The sequence below is a fragment of the Rhodamnia argentea genome, chromosome 4, assembly GCF_020921035.1.
Source record: "Rhodamnia argentea isolate NSW1041297 chromosome 4, ASM2092103v1, whole genome shotgun sequence".
Lineage (NCBI taxonomy): Eukaryota > Viridiplantae > Streptophyta > Magnoliopsida > Myrtales > Myrtaceae > Rhodamnia > Rhodamnia argentea.
In genome coordinates this window covers 13,306,383-13,332,666 of record NC_063153.1, presented here as the reverse complement: position 1 = coordinate 13,332,666, position 26,284 = coordinate 13,306,383, and the positions used below count along the sequence as shown (strand labels likewise).

General features: G+C 38.0%; 1 pseudogene; it reads right to left on the bottom strand.

The window, feature by feature from the left end:
- Nucleotides 1–5,668: 5,668 nt before the first annotated feature.
- LOC115730499 lies at nucleotides 5,669–19,667 on the bottom strand (annotated as a pseudogene).
- Between the last annotated feature and the right edge of the window lie 6,617 nt (nucleotides 19,668–26,284).

Below are 26,284 nucleotides of genomic sequence, written 5' to 3'. Positions count from 1 at the left end.
AATTTGTCATTATTGAGTTTCTTAAACACTTAGAAAGATACTTATTAGTACCTGTCTATTAAAGCGAGAGCCATGTGGCCAATGTAATGAGTCCGGGCATAAATGTTAACCAATGGTGTTGTGACACTTGGCAAATGTTTTTTTTTTTTTTTTTTGGTAAAGGACTTGGCAAATGTTTTTGGTCGTCATTCTCGTTGAGAATTAGAAAACCGACATATTTCTTTCTTCTTCATAATTGCAGCACTTAAATAGACACAAGCTTATTCGTGGTTGAAGCTCTTACAGCTTTTAAAAAAGCCCTCTCTGGACTGCTACCAAAATTGTGGGTATGCTTCCACTCTTTACAAGTGCTATAAAGGTAATATAATGATGGACAAGTGCCCTCGATGTGAGGAGAATTCTAAACATTTAATTAACTTAACCATATTTTTGACGTAGTTAAAGCATGATAATCATTTAATAAAAGCCTAAAAGAAATATGGAATGATTTAATGAAGATTTTTCTTTACACTGTTTTAGTTAATCCAGCACTAGTTAGATATCTACAGGCTTTGAATAATATGCAGAATGTGTGGTCACCTTAGGGTATATCAACCGAAAAGGCGCTGATCATCTAGTTGGACTAAACAAGTCTCTAGACCTAGATACTTTGGTTTCATTGGAATCGAGATGACACTCCTATGTCTCGATTGGTTTCTAGCCGATCTTAAGAGTCTAGTAGCAATTCCTACCAACAAATCAAGTTGCTAATAATGGAAACAAAATCCAACGTCGCATGAGGTAGGACTTGGGAGATTCTGTGCCTTTAACCGATGGTAATACCTTATCCGATGTACCCTTGGGAAAGGGAAAAGCAAGTTGCGACAAGAGCGATTATGGCAATTCTCATAGGTGACAGACAACGACAGCAACAGAGAGACTTGTTTGGGAAACTAGCCATTTTGACATTGTTAGAAGTATCCATTTTGAAGTCGGCAACAGTATAACGAATGAACTACTTTGTGGATTTGAGTTGCAAATGGTCATCTAAGGATTGGATGGCTATATGTGCTCAAACCAAGAGTAGTAGTGAGGTTGGGGGAGTGTTGGGTGATGAACAAACCGAGTCTTAGCCCTTGAGTCTTCTTCTTCTGTTTTTGCTTCTGTTGTTTGCACCTGCGATGTTGATTATGTCTCTATATTGTGCTATCGAGTTGTAATACCATGTTGCCAAGTGTGCAAGCGTCGGTGCAAGGGGTTGTGTACCAATAGTGTGATCTATCATTCAATGGGAACAACACTAGTTAGTTATAATTTGCAATGCTGATTACTTGTGGGTTGCATCCTCATTGTGGTTGTTAGTCTACGTAGTAGACGTAGACTTGGGGATAAAGCTGAGCCACTATGATCTTAGTGTGCTATCTTCTATGTCTTTATTATCACTACTCCTAATTACATTATCTGTTTATCAACACCTCACCCAAACTCGTATTTGTTCATTAGCAGCACTCCTAATTATGTTCAACTGCTTATACCGCTGGTGAAGTTTTAACTTGCTATATTAAACAAATTTGTTGACTAATTTAATCTATCTATCTCACTTTGATTTACTTGTCATCTGCACACACACGCTAACTTGCTTTTGGCACCATCCGGTGCGAAGATGATTTTGCATTCTGTGAAAGTTTTTTTTATCTTCAGTCAACCTACTCACCCGATCTCTAGGTTGCATTTTTAGCCCCAACATCATTTTTCTAGACTAGGATTAAGCTTAGTTAGAATCTTAAAGAAAGATCCTACATATACGTTTGCTTGATCATTAGAAGACACTTTGATACCTTTAGGCTTAAAATGGTAAGTCCAGATTGCATGACCTCTTAGATTAAGAACAAACTAGTTAGAGGTATTGGAATAGTGCTAATTAGAGGAATAGCATAAATAAATCCTTGACCCTAGATCTCCGGTTGCGTAGAAACAAAGTGATTCTCGTTTGTCGCGACTTACAAATCAGGTTTCTAGGCTAATGGATTACTAAGTTACTTAAATTAACTAACTTAGTTCGAGTTCTCCTAAACTCTACCAAATCGCAGCTTAGGTTTAATTTCGTAAAGAATATTCAATATAAGTTGTCAATAATCATGTAAGATAGGTTGATTAGATACCTAAGTAAAATAGTGAGAGATTATTTTGCTTCTCCGAACTAGAGATTAGTGAGTTCGGGGACTCGGTTACACTAAATTTATCTAACGCCCTTTCGATACCATTCTTTCATGAAAATCATTTAACAGGCGGGTTGGATTGATTTAGTTCTAATATGCATAGGTGATCATGCAGGTGCGCAGACATTATTGAACCCCCAATAATCAAAGCATAAATAAATTGCAAAAAAGGAGGAATGCACTTACCTCAAGCAAACGTAAACATCTGCAATATTAAATAAAATCGCATAGTCAATCCTAATATGATTTCTAATTAACATCAAATCAAACAATTCTTTTTTGGTTTTCTTTGAATATGAGTGCAAAACTATACTATATGAGATGCAATTGAACTACGTGCAAAATACTAACATGTAAAATATATGTCATCCAATGGATGACATAGTGATAATATCCAAGGATGATGGTAATTCATGATCAAATGAACCAAGCATTCATGCTAAATTAATTATCCTAAACATTCATACTAAATGTAATTGAATTAATGACATAGTAAGACCTATGACGTTAAATTGACACACGCGGGACATGACATACATATAATGATGCAACCTAAGCTATGTGAACTGAGCATGACGATGCATACGGCATGATGATGATTTTCTTTTTTGTATTTTTTCATGAAATGCGTAACTGGAAAATAAATAAAATAAAGTTCTGCCCAAAGAAAGATAACATTTAATATAAGTTAAGAAGTCAATTTCTCAAGGTCTTGTCTCATATTAAAGTATTGTCTTAACATGCAATTGAAAAAAATGTTATCTAGCCTGACTACTGCCTAACATTTTTTGAGGTTTTTTAGTCAGACAAGAAAAATAATAAATATTGCCCATAATGCACCTTTTTATTTTGAATTTCCGATTTAATTCACACCATACCTGGTTAATTGGGTCGGATGGTGAATTCTTGTATACGATTCTGATCGTACCCAGGTATTCCGGGTCCGGTAATGAAACTTTCTTGCTTGAAATCGTCAACCCGATCCACGAGCAATGGATGGGGTGGACGATTTCATGTGCGGACACGATCATACGTCTAGGATGAAGTCGGATATTCGCCCCATTACACATATTCCTTGGGACTGAGTCACATGGGCAACATGCAAGAATAAGTACACGGTGAGTGTCATAACTTGCATACAACGTTCACTTGAGTGCCACAACTTTCAAATCATTCACTTGAGTTCCATAACTTTCAAAAATCATTCACTTGAGTGCTATAACTTTCAAAAATCATTCACTTGAGTGTTACGTCAACTTTTCCGGCGTCCACGTCAGGTTTTCCGGCATGCCACGTCAACTTTCTAGCGTGCCACGTCAGCTTTTCTAACATCACGTTAGCTTTCCGGTGTCCATGTCAGCGATGGCACTTGAGTGAATGATTTTTGAAAGTAATGGCACTTAAGTGAACGTTTTGAAAGTTATGGTACTCAAGTGAACACCATACAAAAGTTATGGCACCGATAGTATACTTATTCCCGCATGCATTATGAGCAATATTTACCCTTAAATGCATAGAAAATAAACAAGTCAATAAATGTCCAATGAATAAATGCAAAGATAAATCAGGGCATAAAGCAAATAAGTAAAAAGTTCAATCTGGAGCAAACGGTAGACAAAGTGCAGGATAATCTATAAGGCAGTATTGTCTTATCTCTAACACGACATTGTCTTATAAGACTACATTTTCCAAATGTGTGCGAATTGTTAGAGATAACAATAGTTCAAATAAGCGAACAAGATATTCGAAATATTCTCGGATAAAGATTGTTGCCTAATTTGTGGATTTACTTTCTAGATTTGCACTCCAACAGTCAGGTTGCCGATCCAGACTTGCAAGGGTTGGTGACGGACGACGGGATGGCACCGGACCAATGGACTCGCACGAGTCGTACGGCACGACAGGCAACTTCGGCAAGGCTCGGTGGTGCTGGATCGCAGCAATGGCAGCGACGGTGGGGATTCGGCCAAGATGATCCCCGGAGAGGCTTTTGTGTTGCTCGCGAAGGACGTTCGTCAAGATGGTCCCGTCCCTGTGGTGATTGGCAAACTACGCGCGATGGAACACGACCAGCGATGAGGGATTAAAAATGAGAATAAGTGAGACCGTGGATGTCCACAAACGCCTATGAACCGCCAGTATAACACTGCTACACGGCTGGATAGTCAGGGACACCATGGTCAACACCAAAGAAAGCGCTGCAACAAGAAAAATTTGTGAGGATTGGACTAGGAAATAAATTTAGCAGTGCAAGCCTTGAGTGCAGAAACTGGACGCCGTGAGTGCAGGGAATTCAGAACAATGGCATCGTCGGAGGGACTCGGAGATAGCAATAACAACCACGCTGACGATTGTCTCAGCTGGATAGGTGGGTGGTTGTCTTGTCGTCACGGCTTAGAGATGCGTCAAGAAGGCTTCGACGATGAGTAGTGTCGCAGGGCTGGATCAGCGCCTCTGTGAGTACCGGGGGGAGGGGCTGCATTGATTGTTCTTCCCGATTTCGCATTTTCTGCTAGTGTAATCCGTGAGCAAAGCCTGGAAAAGCAATAAAACAAAAGAAAGATGGAGAGATGCAAACGTGTGATTCAAATGAAGAATCTGCCTCTCCTTTCTTGTCCTTTTCTTCCATCTCCCTAACTTTATTATTTCATTCGAGCCTGCCTTCTCCTTCTGATCTCTCTCTCTTTCTCTCGGCCGTGTACTGTAATCATGTGATGCGTATGTATGTCACGTAATGACATTGGGTTGATGGTCGGGCTTATGTTCTAACATGCTCCAATAAAATACAGATGTAATATGAAAAAATTAAACTATCCTAAATGCAAACTTTATGAGAAATGATTTAAATATTTTGGATAGGTACTAAGGTTAGTTTCTAATTTTTTATGCAATTTTTCCTAAATGATTTAGTCAAAATTTGGGTGTCAATATCGCTCACTTTGATTGGATTTTTAGCCGACCTCCAAAATGGCTAGTGGCCACTCCTAGAAAATACTTAGGTCGTAAAAGAATTATAAAACAAAATTTCTTGAACTGCCGTATAAGTTATGGGGCTTGGAAGCACCCCCGCATTTGAAATGATGTGCCTTTTGGGTTGTCTTGATGGATCAATCGTTGCTCACATTCTTCGGAAAGTACCTTACTTTGATGTGTCCCTGTTCAGATTCGAGAAGGTCATGGCAATAATAGTAACTTTTTGAAAGTTATATTCCATGAATTGAGTATATTGTGATACTAAAGTTCAAACATGATTGCCTATGTACATATAGATTTTAATTTGAAATATCCATAAGATGAAATTTTAAATTGATCAGATCATTCTATAAATAGATGCTTGGTAACAAGGTAGGGAAACATAATTCCACATAGAAATTGTCCATATGCTTTAAGGAAACACGTTATCATATCGGCCCCGCTACAATCAACCATAATGAAGACCTGTGCCCTCAATTCAAATTTGATCTCATGCCTCACTTCCAAATGTCCTCGGCACAAAAGATGCTGGGTCCATAAGTAGATTTAACCATTTGGTATAGCAGGGGAAGCTGTAGTACTAGGAATAAAAATACAGGGAGAGAGGTCAGCAAAGTAATGGGAATGAAAACCCACTCCAGCCTCTTATCCAACACAATTGTGAGAGCTGCAGCGAAGGCCACCAGCATGAAAGCCAAGGAGAGGAAGAGAAAACAAAGGTCCATTATGATCTTCTTAGGCAATGAATCAAGAAAATCTTGCGGCTCATACTGCGAAGTTAAGATGGCTAGAAATAGCAAAATGGCCGTCACGGAGGGGAACAAACCTAAAGCATATGAAATTGCGAAAATCAGGAGAGCCTCCTGTCCTAACAACAAGAGGGCTCCAGTATTGCTATCATTGCCTTCGGGCACAGTAAAAGCAGCAGCGAACAATATTGTGGCAATTAGAGTTGAAACGAGCATACATGAATTTGTTGTGTCCTTCACCCACTTCTCTCCATTCTCAAGCAACGTTTTGGGATTCTCCACGAATAACTGCCAATATGTTTTGCCATCTATATTGTCGGTTATTGCATCGAGGATAACCCACTTTTCCACAGCCTATGCATAAGAGTCATAAACATGAGTTACAATAAGTGGGTTAGTTGCTAAAAATTTTCAAAAAAAACTTACACTGGAACATCTTAAGGAAATGAAGACTTATTCAGTCACAAACATGAGTTACAATGAGTGGGTTAGTTACTAAAAAATTAAAAAACAAACTTACACCGGAACATCTCAAAGAAATAAAGACTTATTCAATACCAATGGTCCGTTTATTTAAGTGAAAGTATTTTTTGAAAATTGATTTCTTGGACTTTCACTCAATTGATTTGTCGAAAATGACTTAGTCAACGAAAAATTCATACATAAAATAATGAAAGTGAATTCCCAAATCTAAACAGGTGAAAACAATTTTCAGAACTGCTAATTTTTTTAATTTAATTTAATTTATTTATCTTTTATATTTGTGAGTTTTTCCTTTTTAATTTCTTTGTTTTTTTTCCCTTCTTCCCCTAGCGGTTGCCAGGACTTTGTGACGAATGGCGACCGGCCACGCCAAATCAAGCCTTGCCATATCCGATGAGCTCAAGCTCGCTTGAGGCCGGTGAGGCTTGGGTTCACCGATCGCCTAGAGATGCTCAAGCTCGCCGGCCCAATGTCGGTGAGCTCAAGCTCAAGCCTCATCGAATATGACAAAGCTTGACCTCATGTGGATGGTTGCTCACCATCGCTGGGGCCCCGCGACTAGCGAAGAAAGTAGAAAAATAAAAATATCAAAATTAGAAAACTAAATTAGATTAATACATAATTTAACATAAAAAAAATATAATACAAAAAATTTAAAAATTTAAAAATTTGGTTTTTTTGGCCTTAGATAAAGTCATGAGATTGAAATAATTTTTCAAATAAGATCCAAATGCAAGAAAATATTTTCGGTCACATATCACCAAACAAAGGAAAAGAAATCATTTTCTTGCAAAATTAATTTTTCAAAAATCATTTCTTTTTTCATGAAGTTTTCTCCCAAATTAATGCACCCTAAATGCAAAATTGCTTACAAGTTAAGTCTATCTTTGTTTGAAAAATTCCAAAGGTCGCCTTTTTCTAATTTCGATTATGGTTCCGTGCTTCAATACAGTCAAATAATAGGATAATGATACAAATAGTCATTGAACTTTGACTCAATGTGGAATATAATCCATAAACTTTTAATTTGACTAATTTGTCCCTGAACTTTTGAAACATGTCCAACTTAGTCCCCGAACTATAGGAAGATGTTTAATGTGGTCCTTCCATTGATTTAAGTTCATGGACTAAGTTGTACATGTTCCTATAATTCAATAATTAAGTTGAACATGTTCTAAAAATTCAGAGACTACATTGGTTATATTAAAAGTTTACGGATCACATTGCACATTGGGTTAAAGTTCAGGAACATATTGATCAAATTAAAATTTTAGGGACTACATTGCTCATTGGGTCAAAGTTCAAGAACCATTTGTATCATTTTGCTGTCAAATAATATATGTATGGAAAGCATTGTGTTTCTTCTTTCAAAGGAATCAAGTTTGATTCAATTTGGAGTCTTCTAGAGGAATTATGGAAAAATAATAAGTGCTAGTGAAGAAATCCGAGAATGAGTCTTTTAGTACTTCTATGTGCTTTGTTGAGTCCTATGTATTATATTTTGTTTCTAGATTCATTTGAGCGAGGACGACCTGATGCGGAAGCATCAGGTCGTCCTCAACATGGTCCATTCCGCATCAGGTCGTCCTCAACATGGTCCAATGGGTCGGCACTCAAAATGGCATTTACTGATGGTTGGCGGCTGATATGCAATATTGAGAAGTCAATTAACGTATTCCCATTGTCTAATGTGCTCAGTTTGTCTTCTTGTCTTACATTGTCAAGAATCTTCAACGCAAGGTTAGAATGTCAAAGAGTCTTCATTGCAAGAGTGCTAGCTAGTCTTCATTACCAGTCTAAAGTGTCAGAATAGAGTGTGTTATGCTAGTTAGTCGTCATTAATAGTCTAAAGTGTCAGAATGTAGAGTGTGCTGGCATTTATTATCAGAGTCTTAGTACAATGTCTTAGTTTGGCTATAAATAGAGATGTAATATCGTATGGATGGGGCACTTGAGTTGTAATACATGAGATTTCCTCTTGAAGTGAGTAGTTTTCCTCAAATTTCGATCCTTTATTCATTTGTTTGGGGTTGAGCCTAAGTTCTTTATCCTTGACTGGTGGAATGTTCCTTTAGGCCTTGTGGTGAGCTACATCTATTCCAACTTCATTTTCGGACATAATACACTCCATTTAGCCTAATGCCACAATTCAAGCAAGTTCCCATTTCTATAGAAAGCAACAACACATTCCATCACATATATCCTAGAAAACACTTAGTCATACACTCTGTCCTTCAGACATTAGCCCAGAAAACGAATTTTTACTCCTTCATTCTCATCACGACCAACCCTCGTCGGTGGTCCAGCGAAGGTCGTTGCACACGAAGTGACCCCAACGAGGTTACCCAAACATTGCCAGTGAGAAAGTGGTTAATATGTAATAAAATCTTCGTGATATCATTATTTTGTGCGGACAATGGTTTGCATGAGTAAATATTAGTTGATAGCTAAATTAATTAATGAGAAGTGTTCTTGAATTAACGGCTAGTCAAATGAAAATACTTGCCATAAATGAACTTAGCTAACCTTTTGATTGAAAAAGATCAGATTCAATTCTTTTGAATTCAGTAAATCATTATGCATCTACATACATTTAATTATATCTGAACTGCACAATAATCTTAAATACAAAATACGATACAATGGAATGAGCAAAGCTATCGCGAAAGTATAAGCAAAACTGACTTTGAATGTTTTTTTTGGGCCCGATGTTAATATATATGGGTTATACATGGAATGATTTCCATAATAATCGTCTAATTACATTGTGGCCCACACCTATATAGAAAGCCGGTGCAATATAAGAAAGAGTCAATTGGATTAGATTAAGTGGTGGATCACTGCTAAATTAGTAAAATTGAAATGAAATGTCATTATTATTACTCTCAATCAGTTTTCAATGCCCCAATTTCTCAAATCAGTCTCCTTTATTATTTGTAAATTGTTTTTAGGAAGTAGCCTTGTTTCTCAACTTACCTTTTTGATTTATACTTAGCATGTGAAATTTAAATGTTTTATGTACCAACAAAGTTTTGGCTTAGATGGTAAAAAGGTTTCTTCTTCTCATTGGGGTCTTGGATCCAGCATTTCATGACTCCAGTCCTAAACGCTACAGATCGATGTGGGATAGTCCACCCTTAAAATCACTCAGTTTGGTAGACCCCGTGGTGCGCACAAGATTGGCCATATATCACCCAACAACTATGAAGAAATATTCAATGTATATTCCCAAGACTATATAAATAAAGTTGTAGCTATCATATCTAAGGAAACTTGACAAGAAGATATATCATTTATCATTAAGTGCAGTTATTGAATATATGAAAAGAAATATACTTACTTTAAACCACTGGAGTTCTCTTTGCAATTGAAATGTTGCTCCGGCGACCTTAGTTAACGAATCGAGCTTAGGGTCGAATTGTGCCGCTCCTAACAACATATCTGACGATTCTTCCCCTGTAGGCGCTGGAATTAATGACAACTCATTGGTTGAACTCGCCTTCAAAAAGAGTCTGAGGGTTCTTTCTTGGCGAAACTCCACAGCATGTGTTGTCAAATAAGCTCTGGGAAAAACTGAATACATAGCTTCACGAGTTCGCTGATTCCATTGACCGTAGCTTGAAACAGCAGATCGCTCCCCTTTCGAAAATAATCAGTGATCTCGGTAGCATTCATATAAGAAATCGCAATGCAAACTTGTTTTGCCAACTCGACCGCCGCCACGTGTTTCAGCTTGACCTCATGAACCCTCTTGATTGGAGGAACTACAAAATATCAAAACAAAAAGGAGAATGAAAATGAAAAACGAAGAGGCGGCAATTGGATTAGGAAAGAAGTTCTCCAATTTGGGTCCCAAATTTTTTGTAGCCACCAAATTGCATCTAACAACAGTTTACTAATTGGCATAATTTTCCACGTTTAGAGCTTGGGTTTGCGGGTGATGGTGAAAACTATCTCATTCTTTCATTTTAATCTTTTAGGAAAGCTATTTTGATTTTTTTTGTCTCTAATGGAATTCAGTCCTCAAGGGCACACGGTGAGTGGTCATGGGGCCAGAAGTCCAAGATAATGAGTTGCTCCTGACAGGCTTCTGAGATGACAAAGAAAGTAGGAATGAACTGAATTGCACATCGAACAAGGAAAGGACATGCCACAATATGTGCGTGTGCGTGTGTGTGTGCGTGTGTGTGTGTGTGTGTGTAAGTGTGCGCGCGCACGCGCAAAAACAGAAATTAACTGACATAGACACTTTCTTTTAACATAATAGCTAGTTTTGCTTTGGAACTCCAAAGTCAAGCATACTAAGATTAGAGCACTGCAAGACAAGTGACCTCCCGAGAAATGCTTGCCTATATGACAAAGGACAAAACAGTGAGATCGGTATAATACGGGCCAAAGCAGACACTACCTTGAGTGAGATAATCCAGGGATTTCATAATGGATGTAAAGAAAGTAGAAGTGATTAGAGGGTAACTGAACAAAATGATCTTCGTTGAAGTTCAAACGAGGCTTTATAATGTTAATCATAATTGTTGGTGTGAGTTGTAGCATAAGCTATATAGGAATGTCATAATTTTAGGTATTCCAATATTCTATTCTGTTTAATTCCTAATTTGTAGGAAATTTAACATTGTGTGATTATTAGAATAGGAAATTTAATATTGAGTACAGATTAGAACAAGCAGTCTTTATGTATATATATTGTGTAACTGTCATTGATATAATATACGAAAAAAAGGAATTGCTATCCCTCTGGAACCTCCTCTTATCTACATGGTATCAAATCAGTGATCCTAATACTCTTAGAAACCATGGCAGAAGAAACTAGCTAAATGACACACCAGGAATGGAGCAATAGCTCCCCTGCAACAACTGTCCTCAGGATTTAACGAGCAAGATGCATTAGATTTTGAACTAGAATTATATGTAGATTCAGACTCTCGTAGCTCATATTGACATTAAGTAGGATAGCACCAACTATGGCCGTTGGTCCCAAGTTGTCGAGATGTACATCTCAGGAAAAGACAAATTGGGATACATCAATGGGGACATTCCTCAAGCCTAATTGACCGATCCAATGCCATGGCATCTAAATGAGTCAAGATGGAACTTTAGCGGATACCAATGCTCTAGGTGACTAGAACTAAATTTTCCACATGAGGTGGAAAGAACGATACTACCTCAAGGGTTCAATCACAGTCGAAAGTGGCTGTACACTGTGAAAATTCAAAACGCACCCATGAAACGTGTTTTGAGCTACATGGGTACCCATACTAGTGGAAGGAACTCAAGGCACATAAACGATCTGAAACTGAAGAGAATAGCGAAAGGGGAAAGCTTCCTTGGTTATATTTGATTTCCTAAGTACAATCTCCTAGTGAATGAACTACTCTCAGCAATGAAGGTAATCATGGTTTTGCATTACTTAGCTCTAATTAAGATGACTATAGTGGTTGGATTATTGATTAACTGATCACATAACCTTCAATCCAAACGACTTCGTTAAAATTTCACAACCAAGACGGTGTAGTGTTGCCGGTGCCAATGGACGAACTTATCCTGGGACAGGAACTAGGACTGTTGCTCTTTCACCCTCATTCTCTCTATCTAATACTTTGCTACTGACATCCTTATCAAACAAATTGATGTCTGTAGGCCAAGCTACTAAGGCGCTTAATTATGTTGTTCTAATATACCCTAATTTTTGCCTCTTTCAAGATATTTTCACAAAGGAGGTCATTGAGCATAGTACTGAAAGCGAGGGGCTGCATTACATGGATTATTTCAGTCTCGATCATATGAACCATATTTAGCGCTCATCTAGATGAAAGGAAATACATATTAGGTTATGGCATCGTCATTTGGACATCTATCATTAGTTATATGAAGCATTTATTTTCTGAATTATTTTTTGATTTATCATATTCAGATTTTCAGTGTGAAACTTGCATTTTGGCTAAAAGTCGTCATGTTCCTTTTCCAATAAGCTTACATAAAAGTGAAGTTCCTTTTGCATCGGTCTATTCGGATGTTTGGGGGTCTTCCCAATTACTGGTGTCTTTGGAGTTTGTTGGTGTGTGAGTTTTGTTGATGATTGTACTCGAACGACTTGTTTATACATAATGAAAATTAAAGATGAAGTGATGGATATGTTTCGTTACTTCCATATTATGGTTCAAACACAATTTGCTGCTAACGGACGAATTCTTAGCTTTGAAATGGTGGAGAATAAGTTAATCGAAATTTTGAGGTTTATTTCCATTGGCATGATCTTCTTCATGAGACTTAGTGTACACAGACACCACAGAAGAATGAGGTAGCTGAATGAAATAATAAACATATTTTGGAAACTGCTCATGCGCTATTGATTGGTAGTCATGTCCCGAGTAAATATTGGGATAGTGCTATGGTTACAACAGTTCGCCTTCTGAATTCATTGCCTTCAAAAGTGTTGAATTTTCAAACTCCATTACAGGTTCTTTCACGACATGTTTCTGTACCCTCGGTTTTGGTTATTCCTTTGCAAGTATTTGGATGTGTCACCTTCGTACATCTCCATAAAAATCAACATACTAAGCTAGATCACTGCCTAGTTTGTTGTATGCTCTTGGGGTATGGAACACAACAAAAGGGATATTGATATTACAATCTTGCTACCAAGCGTACCTATGTTACCATGGATATGACATTCGTGGAGTTGGACAATTTTTATCTAACATCCAAGTCTCCCTTTTAGGGGGAGAGGCAGGTTGAGAAGCATAATTGGTGGGATTTTGGGAATAAAATATTAGTGCAAACCGATGGTGGGAATGGTCCTGGTGTTGAAGATAGAACAACGAGGGCTGGGAATGATGTCACAGAAGTTGAACCAGGAACAAAAATAGGTTCAGGCATAATCGTGCAGGAACAAAAAGTTAAACCTCTTGCTAAATTCCCTTTCTCTCCAATTCACAACCCATCTACTGAGAATATCCTCGAGGTTAGTTCTCCTGTCATACTTTCTTCTCTTGATGATTCAAATATCTCTATTAGATATGAGCTACCTTTCAAACATAATTGTGGAAAGCTCCCAAACCGGTACTCACCAAATGTGGAGAAAAGAAAATCCAGATATCGTATTGCAAACTATGTATCAACACGAAGATTATCTGGACATCCTAGGACTTTGTACACAGTGTCTTCAGTCCATGTCCCTAGTGGGGTATAAAAGGCCTTAGACAACCCTAAGTGGACTACGGCGATGAAAGAGGAAATGGAGACACTATAGAAGAATGAAACGTAGAAGCTTGTGGCATTGCACGAGGGAGAAAAAAAAAGCAGTTGGGTGTAACTGGGTTTTCTCCATTAAACACAAGAAGGATGGGTCGATTGATAGATACAAGGCAAGGCTTGTAGGAAAAGGGTATACCCGGATGTATGGCCTAGATTACTAAGAGACTTTCTCTCCGATCACAAAGCTAAATATTATCCGAGTTTTGTTATCTCTTGCTACTAATTTAGACTAGCCATTGCACCAATTTGATGTGAAGAACGCCTTCCTCCATGGCAATCTCAAAGAAGCAATTTATATGGATGTTCCTACTAGATATGATGTTCCCTCACAACCGAGTGTTGTATGTAAACTACAATGCTCACAGTATGGATTAAAACAGTCGCCTTGTGCTTAGTTTAGTCAGTTTAGCCTAGCTATGAAGAAATATGGTTGTATTCAAAGTGATACATACCATACATTGTTCCTAAAATGACATCAAGGAAATGTAACGGCTTTAATAATTTATGAGGATGACATTATTATAGGGGATGACATAGAAGAGATCTCCAAAATCCAAGAGAGATTAGCACTTGAATTTGAGATGAAAAATCTTGGGGGACTCAAATATTTTCTGGGTATTGAAGTGGCTATATTGGAAGAAGGTATATTTCTTTCTCAAATAAAATATTTATTAGATTTACTATCAGAAGTGAGGATGTTGGAATATAAGTCGGCAAATGCATCGATTGTTCAGAATCACAAGATTGGAGAATACCCAAATCTGGCACCAACCGATAAGGAGGGATATCAAAGGTTGGTGGGTAAATATATATATATATATATATATGATACTCATCTAGATATTGCATATGCTGTGAGCATAGTCAATTAGTTTATGCATTCACCTAGTGAAGATCATATGAATTCTATAGTTTAGATTCTTCATTACCTAAAGTTTGCTCCAAGGAAGGGATTTTTGTTCTCAAAGAATAATCATCTTAATGTTGAAGGTTATACAGATGCAGATTGGGCTGTGAATTTTACTAACAAGAAATCAACTTCAGGCTATTTTACCTTTGTAGGAGGGAATGTAGTTACATGGGAGAGCAAGAAACAGAAAGTAGTAACTTTATCGAGTACCGAGGCTGAGTTCGGGGGAATTGTTAAAGGGCTTTGTCAGCTCCTTTGGATTAAGAGATTAATGACAAAAATTGAATTTGCTCTTAAGTTTGAAATGAATCTGTTTTGCGATAATAAAGCAACTATTAACATTTCTCATAATCCATATCAGCATGACTCTACTAAGCACATTGAGGTAGATTGACACTTCACCGAAAAAAATCTTGATGCCAAAATAGTTTAGTTCCCGTTTGTCAAATCTAAAGAATAACTGGTTGATATACTTATGAAGGCTATCGCCAGTAGGATCCTCTACAACTCACTTGACAAGTTGGACATCAAAGACATCTATGCACCAACTTGAGGAGGAGTGTTGGCGTGAGTTATAGCATAAGCTGAATAGGAAGATTGTAATTTTAGGTAGTCCAATATTCTATTCCATTTAATTCCTAATTTGTAGGGAATCTAATATTGTGTACGTATTAGAACGGGTAGTTTATATATATATATATATATATATATATATATCAGAGAGAGGAAACCTACTCTTTTCTACAAAGAGAACATAATTATAAGATTTGACCTGATAGAACATGTCTTAATGACGTCTGTCTAGGTAGAGTAAATCACAATAGTCTTTTCATATATCAAAATTATTGTAGACAATATTCAAATATGCATGGCAGCTAGTAATAAAATTATCATATTAATCGTACAATCCATTGTATTGTTATTCTATGCAGCAAAATTTTCTCTTTCTCCGTTCTATCTGCCTCTAACAAAATCAAAACTTCCACATGTGGTCAGCTAAGGGTTTGTGACGTTCGAGTTTACTGGTTACACCTAAATGACAGTGAGCAAACTTTATTCTTTGCTAAAATGACTTTTAATCTGAGAAACATATAGAACGACGCTATTCAGTGTCCTTTTCTGTTCTTTGGCAAAAATAGAAGAATCAGGGACGACGCTAAAGGGTATTTTGGGGACATACAAAAGTTGGGTGAACATGACAAGTGCAACTATGAGAAAAAGTTGTGAATAAGTTTTGGGAACTATTTTGGGTATAGAACTAGGGGTGGAATTCTGCACGATTTTCTCAGGATCCACGACATTGGCCCCTACTGAAATATTCTTATATTTCAAGCCCTCCCAAACAAATTATTTTGATTTTTGCTTCCTTCTCCTGTTCCTATTCTTCACGCCTTTTCAAAGTTGCCAAATACTATTGTACACATACTATGTTAAATGTGATTAGATGTTTCAAACCCTCCCCTCCCCCAACCCTCCAACCAACCCCCCCCCCCCCCACACATACACACATGATTAGATGATCCTGTTCCTGTGCCCTCTCAACATTTTCTTTTCAGAAAATTTTTAAACTTAAATATTTTAATGGTGTCGATTTTGTCTTTCTGACTAATTTTAGCAAGATATTACTAACGTGAACGCTGGACAGCCTATGTGGCAAGATTGACACTGATTTGGATATTTTTAATAATATTTAACTAATTTTTGATATTTTACTATATTTTAAAAAAAAAATCTTTTTTTTTTTCTATCTTTTTTTTCCAGGTTTCCTTCGGTGCCGACAAGCCTCGCCGTCACCTAGGCGAGGTTGGCCTTGTTAGATCCGGCAAGGCCGGACGGGGAAACAAACCAATCACTAGTAGAGGCAGCAGACCACTTTGATACAGGAGGGGATGGTTTAGGAGAAGCCCAAGGAATAGTCCTAGTCAAATTTGGCTCATTTTTAGGTGGGAAAAGTAAACTAGAAGTGTCATAACTTTTGTACGGCGTTCACTTGAGTGCCATAACTTTCAAAACGTTCACTTAAGTACCTTAACTTTCAAAAATCATTCACTTGAGTGCCATGCTGACGTGGACGCCGGAAAAGCTAACGTGGCATGCCAGAAAGCTAACGTAGCACGCCGGAAAAGTTGTTGTAGCACCCAAGTAAACGATTTTGTTTCGACGTGGCACTCAAATGGACGATTTTTGAAAGTTATGGTACTTAAGTGAATGTTTTGAAAGTTATGGTACTTTAGTGAACGCCATACACAAGTTATGGCACTCATAGTGTACTTATCCCTTTTTAGGCCTAATTCGGTCTCTGGTCACCAGATTGTGTACGATGACATGGCAAGGGGAGGATGATGAGAAAGACAGGTGATGGCTTGCGGGTATTCCAGAGCAGCGACTGTGAAGTCCATTGTGACTCACGCTCTCAATGATGATTTGTGGGCAATAAATCAAAGGCGCTGTGATTTCGATCAAGAAGAGGACCGCCATGCTCAAGATCTCTCTGAGCTTGGCGGTAGTCATAAACGTCTTCCTCTTCACAGCAAATGACGCATTCCAGTAACTCAAGAACTGCAGACATACTTCCCACTCCCTTCAAAACAGCAAGGGATTGGGATGAAGCTCAGCAAATAGACACGAACTCAAAGAGGAAATCACAAACCACGATCATGAATCGCGATACTTTGCTCAATCAAGCCCAATGGTTAATTGGAAGCAGGAAAAGATCAAGAACAATGGACTTACTCAAGATTGTGGAGGTTGCAGGAAAGAGTGGAGCTTTTCTTATTTTGAAAAAGAAAGAAAGAAATTGCTAAGCCCTGGCTTGGGCCAGGGTTGTGGCAAAAGGGTATACCCAGATTTATGGCATAGATTACCAAGAGACTTTCTCTCCGGTCGCAAAGTTAAACACTGACACTTTTCCTTTTTCTTTCGTCTTGTACTGAGATGAAGTAGCAGTTAAAGAAAGTAATATTTAGGCTTTAAACACTTTATTCCTAATCGAGGAAACAAACACGTCCAGGTTGCCATCAAATCCTGATATAGATGATGAAGGGAACATGGTTTCACTAATCAAGATTGAAGGAGAAGTGCTGGGTTTACGTTAGTCTTGTTCCATATCTTCAGATTTCTACTGAGACCATTTAGCCATAAGCAAGAAATTCCTAGGTTATCATCAAATCACGCCTTAATTTTCAGTTTTGAGTTTCAATTTTTTTTTTTTTTTACAATTTCACGACTCTTACAATTAGAATTTGGTGAATATGGGAAATCTTCCAGAATTTAGAATATTAACACAGAAAATCATATATAACTTTCTGTGAGGCTGAATAATATTTTCAAGGATTTTTATTGGATGCATTGGCCGCGTAAAGAATAAGTAAAACATCCACCGTTGGACAGTTCATACATGCAAAAATTTAATTACAAAACTAACTTAAAACCCACATGTTACTTATCCAATGATGAATGTGTAATGGTTTTTCCATATACGCAGCAACCTAACGCAAATTCTTTTCCAAATCATGGCAAAGAATTAAGTAGGAGCTTGTTTCTACTTATAAAAGAAGTGAAAAACAAACAAGCCATAAACTTTTAGCTGGAGAGGGACGGACAAAGATAGAGATAGTATCTGGACAAAAAGGAAGCGTACCTACAGTTATGGCCGCATTCCAAACTGACCTTGTAAGACATTGAAGCGCTACAATCAGGTTGTAGAGAAAACTTAATCAGTGGATATGAAATTATTATAAGACCTCATAATTGGTTCCTAACATTGTCAAATCAAGTAAGTTATACAATAGATATGCTCTTGGTTGAATCTTATGTGGTTCCTAGGGGAAAGCTGATCCATATTGTAGTTCGATTTGAGGCCATAATTCAAGGAACTAGAATATATCCGACAAAGAAACAATCATTTCCGGTTCCTTTTGCTAGTTACAGAGGGAATCAATCTAAGAAAATTGACTTAACAGTTCAAAATCATGAAAGGTCCTGAGATAATGCCAAACAGCAAAAATGCATATTTACCCGTATGCGAATCTTTCTCTCTTGTCTGGTAGTTCAAGTCCACCAAAATACCTTCAGTTCAGAAACAAAAGAGCAGATGATGAGCCAGGTATGATCATCTTGAAGGGAATCAGTAATTGGAGGGATTTGAGTGCAAAAAGCACGGACATTTGTACATCAATGCTTCCAAAACATTCAGCCTGGTTCCGCTGGGAAAATGAGACCCCATAATCGCCAATGCGTAGAATATAGATTTGTCTTCGGTGTTCTTCATGGTAAGCAAGCGAGGGTACCGCCAAACTAGATAAATGGTGATATCTTTCCGAATTCACCAGGCAAGTTGATCAGGAAAACAAGCTAAGTCCAGAATGAAAAACAAAAAACAAATGGAACGGAGATAAAGGGCGATGGTGATCTTACCATGATGACCACCGTAGGTGAGATTTATCATGGTATCAATGGCAGAGGGACTGCTGAAGGGACGACTTGGCCCATCGTCTGTCGTACGTTTTGCCAGGAACCAGGCAATGTCCTTATGCATAGAAGCTTCTAGAGCAGATATTCCAAAAGGAACACGTTCTTCATTATCTGCAAGTTGCGTCAAATTGGGATTACATCTAACTAATGCCTTGACCATCCTTATCCTTCCACACAGGACAGCATTGTGGAGGGCTGTGCGGCCATCACAATCACGCACTTCAAGTTTTTCCGGATATGGAGACGAGCTCAACCAGGTTCTCCAAGAATTGGTCTTGCATACTCAAAGCAGCTATGTGAAGCACTGTTTCTGATCTGCTTGTTATTGGGGCCGTCTTTGAAGCAGAATCTTGTTCGAAAAATCTTTTAGCAGATTGCCAATTGCCCCGGAACGCAGCTTGCAACAATGGTCGGTAATAGTGGTTATCCACTACATTTTCCGATATTTCTGCAACGGATGCAAACTTTTCAGGCCATTTGCTTGCAGAGATTGAGTAGTCTCCATGGAGAAGAACAATTTCATCAAGATCCGCCGCAAATAGTAATTTTCCAATTAAGTAACTCTTTCAGGGGATAACGCACCTGGTGATCCAACGTTTTCAGGGACATCTTCAATATCTGTAGGAGAAAGAGTGAGCACAAAGTCCTTATAGTGATTTTTTTACTCTCTTTTTCTAAGCCAAGGTCAGGGCTATGTTTGTTCAACGATAAAGCAAAGAAAGAGAACCGTGGGAAAAATACAAGTTGAGCATATTTAAAGACCAAAGCGCTTATACCATCTTTTTTCTTGGTTGGAAAATACAAGGTCAGGGTTATGTTTGAAGCAGAATCTTGTTCGAAAAATCTTTTAGCAGATTCCCAATCGCCCTTGAATGCAGCTTGCAACGATGGCGGGTTAGATTGTCCATCCACTACGGTTTCTGCACTTTCTGCAACGGATGCCAACTTTTCAGGCCATTTTGTTTATGTACTTTTTCCTTGAAGACATTGAGAAGTGTCCCAGAAAAGAACAATGTAGTAGAAGAAATAATTCTTTCGAGTGACACCGCACCTGGGGCATCTCTGGATTGAGAAGGAGCTGATCCAATGCTTATATGAGCATCTTCGACATATGTAGAAGAAAGAATTAACACTTTGGTCGATGATAAAGCAAAGAAAAAGAAGCATGAGAATATGCAAATCCCAGCATATTTTAAGACCAAATAGCTTATACCGTATCTTTTCTCGGTTGGAACTTGACCATCTGCTGGTGGTTCTGCAGGATTCGAGTTCCCCTGTTGCTCGCCTGGTTGCGTCTCCATTGGGTTGCTCTCCTGGTTACAACAGTCTTTCAAACAAGAAAGTAAACGGAGAATGCAAAAGAGACTTCCTACTTTCCTAGAAAGTTGAAGCTGTGATGTCAAACGGCTTAGCAGGGCCTCTTATAACTAAGCTGTGATGGCCTATTCTATCATAACATAAGCACGTTGTTCGTTCCGACTTTGTCTCATGCCTCATGTGGTTATGTTGACTTCAATGTTTATTATTTGCTCAACCCAATTCCTGTGCTCACAAAATAAATGTATATGTCATCCTCAACCCAATTCTGTCGTATTCCATTCAGATATTTTATCTTCTATGGAAAGACATTTCATCATTCATGTTAGGATCAACGCACAATCGCAGCGAAGTAAAACAAGTAAGAAAGAGAAAAATTGAGACACGAAATTTTATCCTGGTTCACCTTTGAACTAGAGCCATGTCGAGCAGAGGATTCCACTATATCCGTAGCTCGCACCTCTCGTTACATCACTCAGTTACAAGTGAAAAAGAATATATATATCAATAGCTATTCATGAGCCCAAGCCAAACTACTAATGAAAAATTATGGGCTTAAATCATAAAAGCCCTATGATGTCCAAAAAGCGCTGCCCCATTGGGTTCTAACGCTTGTTGTCTCTTTAAGTTTTTCATGCCTTCATAACATAACTCAAAGTTAGACGTACTGCAAAGATAACGAAGCACTTTTTTTGCAGCCATCCAATGCTCTTTTCCTGAATTAGACATATATTTGCTCAATACTTCCACTACATGAGCAATATATGGATGAGTACACACCATGGCATACATTAAGCTCCCTACTACACTTGCATATGGAACTGATGCCATCTCTTCAGCTTACTCTTCAATCTTGGGACACTAGAGCGTCGATAACTTGAAACTTGTGGACATGGGGGTTTTCACTGGTTATAGTTTTTCATGTTGAACTTTTTCAACACACTTTCAATATATTTCTTCTAACTTAACCACAACTTCCCATGTTTAAGCTCCCTTTTTATCTGCATGCCCAAGATGAAGTTTGTTGGGCCTAGATCTTATATCTCAAACTATACACGGCCAGTTCGGTGGAACCGCCGGTTCCGATTCAGGAACCGGCGGTTCCGGTTCCACGAAAAGGTGGAACCGGAACCGGCCATGTATACTTCCGGTTCCGGTTCCGGGCCGGTTCCGGTTCGGAACCGGCGGTTCATTCCGATTCCTTTTTTAATATTAATTTTTAAAATAATAAATAATAAAATAAACATAATAAATTATAAATTATAAAATACAATTAAATTGTACATTGTAATAAAATATGGGGGAAAAAAAAAAGAGGAGGAATGGGCTTGAACTTAATGAATTATCATTAAGCACTTACATATCTTCTTGGGGATAGAAGAATCAAAGCCCATGTAGTTTTTTTACCTTTGAGAACCCCAACTTACCTCATCGTCAATCGTCGCTACCCGTTGTGGTACCCGTGGCGGTGGTATCTCCAACATCATCGCTAAAAAATTCGTATTCACGATCTAACTCTTGGTGTCAATATTTCGCCCTCGTCCAATCGCCGACACAAGCTTGAGCTTCCACAGAGTCCGGGCTTAATCTTGAACGGCGAGAGTCCAAAATTAATCCTCCAGCACTAAATGCTTGTTCAACTGCAACTGTTGAAGAAGGGGTTGCTAATATCCGACGAGCGATGAGGGCGAGAACTGGATAATCGATTTGGTGACTCTTCCACCACTTCAGGATTTCGAAATCTGTACTATGTTCCGCATCATGAAACTCAAATTGAGTGGTTAAATATTTTTCTAATTCAGAAATACTACATGTTGCCCCTTTTTTGTTTTTTTTGCCTACTCTTAAGCATATTATACCCTCTACTAAGTGAACTACTACCTTCGCTACATGAGGCAATAGATTGTAAAGATCCAGAATCACTTAAACCATATCTACTACAAAATTCTCCATATAATGCTACTATAGATTCTTTAACATCTCCTAGTATATTTGAAATATCTATTGAATCTTCCAAATGTAAACAATCATGATAATATACATTCAAATAATCTTGTAAACCGTCTAATTTAATACGTGGATAAAAAACAATACCAACTAAATAGACAAGAGGAATTTGCAAATAATAATGCAACCATTTTTCTTGCATTACTAAAATAGTTCGACATAATTCGGTATCATTTTCATATTCACTAAAAACACTACCAATATTAACACACTCTATTAAAAATAAATGCGTAGTAGGATAATAAATACCAGATAAAGTCTTAGTAGCATCATTAAAAATTTTCAAAATATCTAAAATTTTCTTGCAAACGTCCCAATGTTGAGGAAGTAAAGTAATTTTAGGAATATTTTGTGAAATAAACATACATAATAAATCTTTATATTCAAAAGTTTGCTGAAGCAACTCGTACGTAGAATTCCAACGAGTCGGAATATCTTTTGGAAATCTTCTTGCCCTTCTCCCATTTTGTTTACAAAATTTTCCCCATGATTTCATACAATGGGGATGACTCCATAAAAATTTAATTGCACTCTTTATTGGGGCGAGAGAAGTGTCAAGAGTTCGTAAACCATCTTGTATACATAAATTTAAAACATGACAAGCACATCTAATGTGAAAAAATTGTCCGCCAAAAGTGGGTTTGCAAATATTTTCTAATTCAGGAATAGAAGCGGTATTTGCGGCGGCATTATCAAAACCAATTGAAAATACTTTATTTATTAAATTATATTCTTCTAAAACTTGCCTAATTAGTCTATAAATATTATGAGCCGAATGTCTTTCATCAAAAACTCAGAATGCAATAAGTCTTTTTTGAATCGTCCAATCGTCACCTATCCAATGACATGTGACACCCATATAAGAATGAATTTGCCAAGGATCACTTCAAATATCGCTACCTATATGCACACATCCATTGAATTCCGCAAAAAATTTTGCTAAAGATTTTTTTCCTTTTTTATAAAGATGAAAAACTTCGCGTTTAAAAGTATTTTTTGGAATAGTTGGCGCTTGCGGAACCAACGCAGTATTTATCAAATATTTCATATTAAAATTTTCACCAGTATTAAACGGAGCATGATCAAGGGCAACACATTCATCTAATGTTTGTTTATAAAGTGCTTCAGTGAAACGAAATATAGGATGAGGATTAAAAGTGGCGTACTCGGAAATTTGTTGTTGCGTATTGTCGATCCCCGCTTGCGTTGGATTTTTTTCGTCAAATGCCAACGGAATGTTCCATAGCCGTCTCTTTTCGTAAATTTATATGTTTGCGAACAATATTTACATTTTATATTATACTTACCTTCGCCTTCATCACGTACCTTGTCGAAGTGTAGCCACAAGTCGGATGTATTATCTCGGCCCTTCCGTTCCGGCTCATTTGCGGTTGACGTTTCTTCGACACCGGTGGGAGGATGAAGACTTTCTTGTGTTGGGATGTGCTCGACGTTCGGAATCGGGATATAGTTGATATTATCGTCGTCGTCTTCCCAACTTGCATACTCACAAGGATCATATTCAGGAATGGGATACTCGGAATCTCCCATAGTCATTTTGCCCTTGTCGGCATTTACGCTTCCACTTGCCATTTTTGAGAGAATTGATCGGAAATTCGATTGAGAGAATTGAGTCGGGATTGAGAGAATTGGGAGAATTTGAGCGATTTGAGAGGATTTCAGAAAGAATTCGAGAGATTGTTCGGAGAATTTGTAACAAAAATGAAATGGGGAGCATATGTATTTATAGGCAAGAATTATTTTTAATTCCTTTTCTTTTTTTTAATTTTCCCAAAGGCCAAATTGGCCGTTGGTTGTGCAACGGCCCAAAGGGGGGGGGGGGGCAGTGGCGGGGCCCGGGGCCAGAGAGCCGGGCTTTCTGCCCCCGGGCCCCGCCTTTTTTCTTCTTTTTTTTTTGTCACGGTTCCGAACCGGCGGTTCCGGGCCGGTTTCCACGGTTCCTTAACCGTGGGCCCGGTCAACGGGCCGGTTCCGAGCCCACGGGCCCAAATGGCACTCTCTATCTCAAACTGTCTAGCCAATAGTCCTTTCACGGTGCTAATCATTCTCATACTATTCCCAACTAGTAGCATATCATCAACATATAAGGTTAAAATAACAAAATTATCATTTAACCTCTTCACATAGACACAATGATCAGCATTATAGCGAACAAAGCCAAGTTTCAAAGCATAGGAGTCAAACTTCTAGTACTACATTCTTGGAGATTGTTTCATGCCATACAAAGACTTATTTAGTTTGCAAACAAAATCTTCTTTTCCTTTGACCACAAACCCATTTAGTTGCTTCATGTAAATATCCTCCTCCAAGTCACCATGTAAGAAAGTTGTGTTTACATTGAGCTGCTTTACCTTCAAATTATATGCAGCTGCTACACATAAAGCAAGTCTTATGAAATTTAATTTAGCAACAAGAGAAAAAATCTCACCATAATCGTCTCCTTCTATTTGTGAGTATCTCTTTGTAACCAAACGAGCTTTGTATCATTCTATATCTTTATCTACAGACATCTTCTTTTCGAATACCCACTTCCAACCAATTACCTTCTGATCGGCGGGTAGTTTTACCAAACTTCACATTCTTTTTTATCTATTGAGTCCATCTCATCTTTTATGGCTTTGTCCCACTACTTGGTATCTTCCGCGCTTCTTGCTTCCTTAACGGTATTTAGATTATCACCTATGACAGTTAGAGCACAATTTTCATTATTGGCAAATAAGGTATACCTCTCGGGTGGTCTTCTCTACCATGTGGACCTCCTTAAGGCCTGCTCAAGTGGTGCTTCAACTTCAAACTCAGTATCAAAATCTACTATGTCATCCTCTACATTAGGCTTATCGGCTTGAGAATCTGAATTTTCTGTTTCAACTTGTGTAGTCTCTGTCTCTCCCCGTAAACCAACATCTAACTCAACCGTTTGTGGTTCTTTAGGAGCTTGTGAAACAATCTGATTTATTGTAGATTCTCTGAACACCATATCTCTACTGAAGATAATACGTTTAGTATCGGGATTCCACAGCTTATACCATTTAATACCATCTTTGTATCCAATGAAGATGCACTTCTCTAACTTGCTCTCAAGCTTATTCCTCTTTTCCTTTGGCACATGCACATACGCTTCGCAGCCAAACACTATAACATGGAATATATCTGGCTTCTTCTCGAATAGTGCCTCAAACGGCATCCGATCCTTCAACATTGATGTGGGAGACCTATTCTTTAGATAACATGCAGTAGCCATTACTTCCACCCAAAATTTAGTTGCTAAACCTGCACCACTTAGCATACGCCTCGCCTTCTCCATGAGAGACCGATCAAGCCTCTTTGCCATGCCATTCTGCTGAGGTGAATAGGGTGTTGTTTTGTACCTTGAAATGCCACTAGTCGCACGAAATTGATCAAGTTTCGCTAAACGGAACTCTCCTCCATTGTTAGTCCGTAAAATTTTAATTTTTCTATGAAACTGATTTTCCACCAAAGTTTTGAACGTACAAAATTTTTCAAACACATCATCATTTTTCTGCAAGAAATATATCCACACATGCTTGAAAAATTCGTCGAGAAAAGAAACATAATACCTTGATTTTCCAAACGATGCTACGGGTGCGGGACCGAAGACGTCACTAAGGATTAAATTCGAAATCCCTTTCACTCTCCCTCCTATGGATTTAAAAGATACCCGATTCTATTTCCCATGTAGAAAATGTTCACAAAATCCGAAACTCATAAAATATCTTAGGATTTCATCCATCATCTTCTTTGAAGTAAGGGTTACCAGCTCTTTCTCACCGATATGACCCAATCTTCGATGCCACAACATCGTAGAATCTTCTTCCACCTGTTCCGTGATATAACTCTGACCACTAATCACTATGCTTCCC